The sequence below is a fragment of the Pteropus vampyrus genome, unplaced genomic scaffold, assembly GCF_000151845.1.
Source record: "Pteropus vampyrus isolate Shadow unplaced genomic scaffold, Pvam_2.0 Scaffold124, whole genome shotgun sequence".
Lineage (NCBI taxonomy): Eukaryota > Metazoa > Chordata > Mammalia > Chiroptera > Pteropodidae > Pteropus > Pteropus vampyrus.
This window is the reverse complement of record NW_011888905.1, coordinates 15,292-23,099: the sequence shown is the minus strand read 5'-3', so window position 1 is coordinate 23,099 and position 7,808 is coordinate 15,292. Positions and strand designations below refer to the sequence as shown.

The following is a 7,808-nucleotide window of genomic DNA, read 5'->3' as shown; positions in this document are numbered from 1 at the left end:
TGGATGGCCCACGGAGAGATGCTTGAAGAAGTGAACGATGTGAGCTGTGACTCCTTGGTGTTGAGTCCAGCATTGGTGAGTCAGTCAAGAGGGTTCAGAGAAGATGGGTCTCTGCCTCATTTCCGTGTGTCACGGCCACAAGCCCCGGTGTCCCTTTCACACCCTAACATCAGTCCCATTCCTGGCTGGAAGGCAGGTGGGAAGCCTTCCAAGAGTCCCTTCAGAGCCACACCAAGAGAATCACTGTTGACTCTGGCCCGCCGTGTGCTGACGGGCCTTTGGTCCCCCGCTTCTGTGGTGCTTCTCAAATACTGCAGCCTTACGTCGTCGTTATTTGTGTTAAGGTCATGTTCTTTACTAAACAGTAAGCTTCTAGAGGATCTCTTCGTAACCAAAACAGGACTTGAAATTAATGTTTGCTATATCATTCAGGATACTGAGAGTACATTGCAGCGTGACAAGAAAATTAGCTCCCCCCAAAAAGAGTTTCATCTTCAACCCATTTCCTGTTTTCCCCGAGAATACTCGGCAGTGCTTGCGGCCACAGTGTTCACTCTGCAGTAACTCACAGATGACAGTCCAAACCTCACCCCGAATGTCTGCCGTGAAATAGCGCGCTTCTGTTATTTCCACATCGCTCCAGTATATGGATAGTCATTGGAAACAAATGGCATCGCTCTATTTATAGCATCCTGCTTTCAGCAGGGGTATTTCCATTTACAAAATATCACTGAAAATGTGAAATCCTAGAAAACGTAGCACTCCTACGCATGATGCTAAAGTAACGCTGGCAGAGAGCTGCACATTTTTTTCCTAAATGGAGAAAAGGGTTAAAGTGAACTTTAGAGCCGTGGAGTATGATAGTAACATCATCGAGAAAAGATACAGAACAGTTAGGGGTGACACAGAGACAGGTGGCAGCCTGGCCGCTCTGCTGGGTGCGTTCGTGGGAGAGCCACTGGCCCCAAGGAACTCTTGCCATGGAATCGCCATGGGTTTCTCAAGCAGGGCAAGCACGGAGCTGGCCAAGGTCTCCTGCGTCCCGACACCGAGGATCTAGTCAAGGACCGAGCTTCTCTCCGGGATGTACGTACCAAGCTCTCAGGCCGTGCTGGACATGCGACTGGAATTCACCTTGCAAGGTAAGGCCCCTGTCGGTGTCAGTGCAGGCTCAGGGCCCATTTCATTCACCATGAATGGCATTAGGCTCTGGTCTGAGGCAGCCCCTCAGTGACACTCGGCTGCAGCTAGTGGTGGAAATACGGGTTCTAACGAGGAACGCGGCTGCTTTTCACCGTGGCAGAGGCGCCCCTGGTACGAGGTTTAAGCTTCATTTCTCTTCAATCGATCTGTCCACACCCACCAAGGCTCTTGCTGAAGTCTTTTCATTACACTACCAAGTAATGTTTTTCTTGGCTCTTTTTTGAGGGTTTTGTTGTGCTCAAGACATGTTGAGCGCCGATCAGAGGCGTTGCCACACTCTTCACTGCCAGGGCCCCTCCTCTGTAGCCCCTGTCCATGGGGCCCTTGGCTGCTGGCCGAGGTAGTGCTCAGAGGGTGCTCTCGCACCGCCTGCCGCCTCCTGTGCCGTGTGTAATGGCATTTACTCATTTACATCCTGTCGCGGGGCGTCTTAAGCTACTGTTCAGCCATCCTCAAAAGGCCAGGTCCACACTCCTTCATGATGAAGGCTGCATGTAGTCAGCCCCTTCTTGTCTGTACTGGTTAAATACAGGCCACTCCAGTGAAAAGCGACTCATGATGAAAACGCGAGAAGAGAGAACAAGAATATGTTCCTTCTCTCCCGGAGGAATGGGTAAATAAATGTTAGTTCTGCCCACGTCTTCGTTCAGTCATTCAGCTAATAAATACTTGGTAGGTTGAGCTGGTGTGAGAAGATGGACAGGGCAGGGCTTTGAGGAAAGGAGAAGTTTATAAAAACAGGCCCAGAGGTTTCCTGTTTCTGCAGCTGCCAGCGCTGTCTGTCCTGCACCTCAGAAGAGACCCTACGCCCCTCAAGCCTCTGGAATGGCACGCGGTTCACTGGGACATGGTCTTCATGGGCTGCAGCTGGATGACTGAGCGTGACTTTTCTTTCAAGATCATGTCTCTCTTACTGGGATGGGCTGGAATCTGAATCAGTGGGTTTCTTTAAAAAGTGTTACGGGGAGTAGGGCGAAATCCTTAGAGGAGAGAGTGTTTCACTTTAACATGCAAGGGCTGCAGGGGTCATATTAGAAAGTCGAAAAAGAAAAACTCCAGTAAGTGATAACTTCAGCTTAGCCCAGTGGAGATGAACCTTCTCAGAAGTGCTTCCCCGCCCCAACCTGCAGTGCCTTCGTTCCGCTTCAGACCTCCAAGCCTTCTACCTGCTCACCTGCTCTATCTTGTTTTCCAAAGGGATTTGTTTTATTTGATCCTCACATTTCTTAAAAATGTATTTATTCTTCATTCACAGTTGACATTCAGCATTATATTGGTTTCAGTGTTCAGCACAATGGTTAGACATTTATGTCCCTCACAGTGTCCCCTTGGTTAGTCTGGCGCCCACCCGTGAGCACACAGTTAATACAACCTACTCACCTGCTCTTGATCCGTCTTCTTCTGTCCTTTCCCAACAAGGTCACAGCGTCTGCCCTACTCTCTGGTGACATTCTCTTGTCCAGGCCCGGATCTCTCCTTGGTGTGGTACTCTTGCCATGGCATCTGGTGGGCGACCTCCTAGAGGTGGTTCCATCACTCCAGGCCCCCAGGAATCCTGGCAGCAGAGGTGCCTCAAGTGCTGTTTGCAGACATCCTGATGTGAGGGGCTATTTCCTGATAGTCTGGGCTCCTGGTTCCACGGGAAACTGTCTTTCTCCACCTTGACTTATGTAGCCCTTTTCTGTCCCAGAAGGAATTGGCATGGCCACAGCTGGGACTTCCCTTAGTTTGCCAGATAGGCCAAGTTTCAGTAATTTAGTAGCAGATTCACGCTGTGATGTACTGGACTTAAGAAGACTCTCATTCAGCATCTTTCTTCAGAGGTAATCCTTTTGAAAAATGAAATGAATATGTAAATATAAAATAAATATATATGTGCACACGGCTGACCCTTGAACGACACAGGGGTTAGGGGCCCTGACATCGTAGCCATTGGAACATCATAGCGCAACACATTACATTTGTGGTGATGCTGGTGTGAACAAACCTCCTGAGTTGCCAGCAGTCTAAAAGTACAGTGGGTACAATTATGTAGTGTATGCAGTAGCCATATTACACTGGCAGTGGCCTCACACATCTCGTGTTTACTGAGTCTCTTGATGGCATCATGTCCTCTCGTGCTTGTTTTAATCTTGTGTTGTTCTATAAACTTGGTGTGGCCTAAGTGCATGGTGTGTATAAAGTCTGCAGTTGAGCACAGCCACATCCAGGCCTTCACGCTCACTCACCCTTACTGACTCACAGGGCAACCTCCAGTCCTGCAGGCTCATTCCAAAGCCAAAAGGAATATGATAGGAACAAAATAATCCACTTGGAAAATCTGACTTTCAGAGATGGCCCCTTTTAGGGGCCTGGGTATCTATGGAATGAGCCCAGTTTGGCAACAGTATGGATTCTAAAATGCCCAATGAGGTTGCAGTGATGACTGGAGGCTTTCCCACACTCATCACATGCATAGGGTCTCTCTCCAGTGTTGGTTCTCTGATGTTTTATGAGGCTTGTTCGCCAACCAACGCTCTTACTGCACTGACTGCACTGATAGGGCTTCTCCCCCGTGTGGATTCTCTGGTGCTGAATGAGGACTGAACTCTGAGTAGAGCTTTTCCCACATTCATGGCACCTGTGATGTCTCTCTCCAGTAGCCTGTCCCCTCTGCTCTTCTACCCTGCTCTCATGTTGACAAGTTCGTCCGTACGTAAAATATAGAGGAACATCTCTTTGGAGTCTGCTATTCCCTAAATGTTCTATTTCTTTTAAGACTTCTTGCTTCAATGCCAACTCCTGGTTTTCAGGTGTAGTTTCACTATCTGGAATAATAAATGGACCAAACAATGTCCTCTCTTTCCTTTATGACAGAGTACAACCATAACATGGAGAATAGGAAGATCCATGTCAAACACACATTCTAGCAATGCAAAACGGATTAAATAGGGATATTGAGGCCAGTTGGGTAAGGGGTCATCCGCACTGATGAAACGGCTGGCAGGGTAACCCAGAGGGGATGTACGCAAGCAGGCACTGTTCTAAGTGTTTTGTACATATTAAATCATCAAACGACTGTGACTGAGGTGCTCTGATTATCCTCATCTTTATAGCTGTATAAACTGAAGGCACAGAGAGGTTATTTGACCTGCCCAAGGTCATGGAGCTACTATGTAGTGGTGCTTAAATTCCATCCCAGGTAATTTGGCCCCAGAGTCCCTAGTCTTACTACCTTATACAAAGGCAACAGAGATCCCTGAAGGGACTTATTAAAACCCTTACCGTATTCTCCAAATTTGTGGGGACCAAGAGATTCATTTTTGAGCTGCGTCACCATGGACTGAAGCTGTATGGCTGCCGATTCCTGTGTGGCCTTCAAATGCTCCACATCCTCTAGGAGCACTTCAGAATGTCCGTGTTTGTAACCTGGGGCCTAAGAGCCCGTAGGTATATTTGTGTGCATCAGGGAAGGACTATAGAACCCCAAGCTAATAATGAAAGAGGTCACATGTTACTGTACGAAATATTTTACAGGGAAATGGCACAGTTAATTCCACACACAGTGGCGAGGTGGAGAACAGAAGCAGCCCAACATGGTATGGTGGTTGAAAGTATGTTCAAAGGTTCTTTGATAGTTGTCCCTTTAAAAGGCGTGGCCTAATTCCCTTCCCCTTGAATATGAGTTGTATTTAAGAGCTCATTTCTTTTGAATACAATGTGCAGCAGAAATGATGCTATATAACCGCTAAGAGTAAGTCATGAAAAGCATTGTGGCTTCATCCTTACTCTCTCTCAGGGAGGCCAGCTGACGTGTTATGGGAATACTCAGTGAGCCTCAGGGAGCAATGCACATGGCGGACAAGACTTCCTGCCAACAATCAGTGAGGACATGAGGCCCCAACCAACAACCCTGGAGGGAGCTGTTTAGAAAGTGGACCTGCCAGCCTCTGTCAGGTCTCCAGATGACTAGTCTCAGCTGATACCTTCACTGCAACCTCATGAGTTCTCCAAAGCCTGACTCAGAAAATGTGACATAATGTTGCCTTTTTTAAGCCATTAAGCCTTGGGTGTAATTTGTTACACAGCAACAGAGAACTAATGCATGTGGCTATAGACAACCAATCTGGGTCACCAAACATCAACCTTCAGTTAGTATTCAGTGTCGAGGAGCCCAGCTCCTTGCTCTCACCTGGTTCTCTGGCTCACTAAATTCCCTTTCCAGGTCTTCAACTGCCAGCCACGGCCTCCTCGCTGCTCTCCAGACACCGTCCCCGCACCTGGGCCCGCAGCTCCGCGGGCAGGGCGGCCAGGAACTGCTCCAGCACCAGCAGCTCCACGATCCGCTCCTTGCTGTGCGTCTCAGGTCGTAACCACTGATGACAGAGTTCCCAGAGCCGGTTCAGTGCTTCTCGGGGCCCAGGAGTCTCTTGGTAACAAAAGTGCGAAAAAGGCGGGCGGCCTCCTGGCCAGACCAGCTGTTCTGAAGGTGGGGTCCCTGACCCCAGGTGGGGGCTTGCTCTCCTTTCACGACCTGAAGTCCATCCTGGTCCTCTGATGAATCCATTCTGGAACTGACTTAGAAGGTCTGGGGCGAAGGGGTCACTGATTTAAGATTCCGTGATTTAATCTTTAGGAGGATATGCCTGATGATAAAATATTACACATCAATGAAAAGCAAAATATAGGAACAGTGAATATTATGCTATCACTTATGTTAATAAAAAGCATATCTGTTAATAACAAGTATATGTTCAGAAACTGGGGGAAAAAGCGTACAACAGGATACACAGTGATCCCAATTCTTCCTTCACTCTCCCCTGTAGCCGTGTACTTTATAGTGCCCTTCCCCTATGATTCTGGGCTCAGTCATGTGCCTTGATTTGGCAAGAAAGGATATGGAGCATGTGGAACTCTCATATATTAATACTGATAGTTTAATGGTTACAACCACTTTGGAAAATTGTTTAGAACTATCTCTTAAAGCTTGAGGAGTGAGGTTCCCTCACTCCTAGCATGATTGTTTTGTAGCCGTGGTATCAGACAGCCCAGAACCGCTCTGTTCAGTCACTTGATAATCCACTTCAGGGAACATGGTTTTCCAAGTCAATCGATTAGTGACAACACATAGCTTTTTTTGAAGATCAGCAACGACTCATTCCAGTAAACAGCTCTGAGTGTCAACCAATCAACAGCAGTTTGTTTCATGAGGCCATAATCTGAGTATTAGATTATTTTGGATTTTCTATGTACACATTTCAGCCAGGTCTTTAAAACAGTTATGTATTTATAACTGATGTTTTTTACTAGGCAATACAATCAGCTCTAATTTAAAAAATATATTTAAACCGTGTGCAGTAACACTTTCTTACCCTGGTCCTCTTTTTCACTCAGTTTCTAACCACTCGTCCCGCGTAGGTATTCACTTAATAGTTTCCTTGTGTATTTTTCCAGGGTTTCTTTCTGACTACACAAGAAAATATCATGTAAATTCTTGTTACTACCTCCTATCTGCAAATGTAGCAGACTATAGACAGAGCCCTGCGCCTTGCTTTCCTCCCTTTATTACGGCGGGAAAAGTCATATTTAAAAGCTGCTTGCAGAGGCAGAGGGGAGGCTGGGTGGCCGGCGGGGAGCTGGTGAACCACAGAGTGTGTGGCTGGGCGACGGCCAGAGAGGCCGGAAGCGGCCCCTGAGCCCGCCCCCAGCGGTTCCGAGCCTCGGACCCGGGGTGAGTGTGGGCTCGGCGGGGCGCAAGCAGGTCCGAGTGTCCTTTCGTGGCTGTCCTTGGGCCGTCTCGCCGCCGTCATGCCCCCGAGGAGCTGCAGGCGTGTGTGCAGAAGCCGGGTCCGCGGGGAGGGCGACTCCGGGGGAGGCCCCGCGGGCGACCCACGACAGCTGCCCCTTGTCGAGGGCCCGTTCCGGCTGTCCGGTTCGGTGCCTCGGCGTTAGGAGACGGGATTCCTGGGTCAGGCCCGCAGGCAGCTTGGCGCGCTGGGGCGGGATCGGTCCTCGTGCTCAGTAGGAGGAAGTATTTCCCGGGGTCTCTCAGTTCCTAAGTTCCAGCCCTTCCCGGTCCCCCTCCGAGGTGTGGGTGGTCGATTCAGAAGGAAACCTGCGGAAGGTGTAGACCTGGGGTAGTTTCCCCTGTATCCTCTACGGGCCGCTGGTTTTCGGGCTCCTCCCCGCGACGCAGGACAGAGGGGCCCAGGCGCGCTCGGCGCGCTCCGTGCGCATCTTGCCTGTTTGCAAGGAAGACAGATGTCCCGGGAGGAGACGGTTCCTTCTGCCTAAAGCGGCTGGGAAAGGCCCGACAGAGGAGGGGGCGTCCAGCACGAGCCCCGCAGAGCTGGGGGTCGGGGCGGGGTGGCCACCGAACGGGGGCGGGAAGAAGCAGGGGCCACTTGCAGTCGCCCTGGTTCTCGGTGACCTCTCGATACCACGGCGCAGGCTGCCCCGGAGCGCGAGGAGCGCCCTGGCCCGGGATGGCGAGGCAGTCGAGACCGAGCGCAGCCCTGGGCGCCGTGTCTGCGGAGGACCGGGCCGGGATCCTGTCGGTGAAGGTGGAGGACGAGGAGGCGGGTTCGAGCCGCAGCCCCGCTCGGGGCCCCGAGCGCTGCCGCCTG

The 7,808-nt window shown here is 50.2% G+C and overlaps 1 protein-coding gene and 1 long non-coding RNA gene across 2 annotated transcripts in view; both read left to right on the top strand.

Annotated features, from left to right (window-relative positions):
* The first annotated feature begins 2,888 nt into the window (after positions 1-2,888).
* On the top strand, positions 2,889-6,545 carry LOC111743876. Its single transcript, XR_002781919.1, has 2 exons — positions 2,889-3,026; positions 5,408-6,545. It is a non-coding gene; the product is annotated as an uncharacterized LOC111743876 (long non-coding RNA).
* Positions 6,546-6,855: 310 nt separating this feature from the next.
* LOC105296399 (zinc finger protein with KRAB and SCAN domains 4-like) overlaps positions 6,856-7,808 on the top strand; it is a 5,907-nt gene continuing 4,954 nt past the window's right edge. The window contains exon 1 of the mRNA XM_023534400.1: positions 6,856-6,913. The gene's annotated coding sequence lies outside the window, so the exon portion shown is untranslated. The remainder of the gene's footprint in view (positions 6,914-7,808) is intronic.